The sequence below is a fragment of the Sinocyclocheilus anshuiensis genome, unplaced genomic scaffold (assembly GCF_001515605.1).
Source record: "Sinocyclocheilus anshuiensis isolate Anshui unplaced genomic scaffold, SAMN03320099.WGS_v1.1 scaffold135, whole genome shotgun sequence".
In the NCBI taxonomy this organism is placed as follows: domain Eukaryota; kingdom Metazoa; phylum Chordata; class Actinopteri; order Cypriniformes; family Cyprinidae; genus Sinocyclocheilus; species Sinocyclocheilus anshuiensis.
This window is the reverse complement of record NW_015552564.1, coordinates 528,834-530,178: the sequence shown is the minus strand read 5'-3', so window position 1 is coordinate 530,178 and position 1,345 is coordinate 528,834.

The window sequence follows — 1,345 nt, the reverse complement described above, 5'->3', positions numbered from 1 at the left end:
AGAAAGAAAGAAAGAAAGAAAGAAAGAAAGAAAGAAAGAAATCAAGGTCAAACATCTTTTAATATATGAAGTAATTCAACTTTTTATGACAATACAAGGCTAGTAGAAAAGTTGTGAAATGTAATGGTGATATTCATGAATTAATAATTCATTACATTTATTTTATTTTTTTAGATAATTTATTTTATTTATTTATTTTTACCTTGACAAATGTAAACACATTTAAAAAAAAACAAAAAATTAAATAATAATAATAATAATAAAGATGTGTACAATTGTTAATAATATTTACATAATGGTTACCTTACATGACATTTTTTGAGTAATTAATTTTTATCTTTTTAATCATGAAACTTGTATGCAATTTCTTCAAAAACCAAATGCAAAGGGTACATTTTATTATTGTATTAATATTTCTGTTGTTGACCCAAATACTGTGCATATGACTGTAGCGTTATGGTTGTCTTTTTTTTTTTTTATCCAAGTGTGACATTACAATGCATTGTACTAGATCAGTGCATCTTATGAAAACACTTCATCTGTTTAACCTCCTATATTGATGTGAGTTAGACACATTCTGTGTGGTGTGAAAAGAGCAGCCAGGGAGCATCTCGTTATACTATGGGTGTTAATGAATCTGCTCCATTTGAAACAAAAGTGTCACCGTTTGTTACCATCTGCTCCCTGTCCTGTAATGAGAGGGCACAATTACACCCCCAATAGAGAAATCAATTAAAATACAATTTGTTGAACATCTTACAAAATGTACAATATGCAGTCTGACAACAGGCTTCAGCTAATTGAATTAACGTAAATACATTTGCATTCGGCTCATAAGCAGATTATGGCCTGACTCCCAGTTTTGGTGATTGCGATTATATTTTTTATGTTGAGTTGGAGGCTGGAAACCCGATCCGTAGGCCAGTATTTCTAATCAAAGCTGAACAGACTAAGCCTGCACAGACCTCCCTCGTTAAGGAAATGTGTTACGTGGATTGATTTAATGTTGACTTTCATTAATGGGACAGAATAATTCATATTTACACTGGACTTTTCACCAAACTCTGCCTTCTTAAGATGTGGACTATGCAAAATACAGCCTGACTTGGAAGCAAATTTACACTGGTGTCAGGAGGTGGGAATGACAGCTCATCTGCTTCAGTAAGCCTCAAACTGTTCCTGGACTCCAATGCGTAATCTAATAGATCTAATAGACATTCATCCCATGTGCGGTTTACGGTTGTCTAATTACTGTATCTTGGCAACATTTATTTCCCACAGAGCCACATCTAAGCCTGTCGTCTGACTTCATTTATTTTAAAAAGTAAACATCATATCAAGTAGG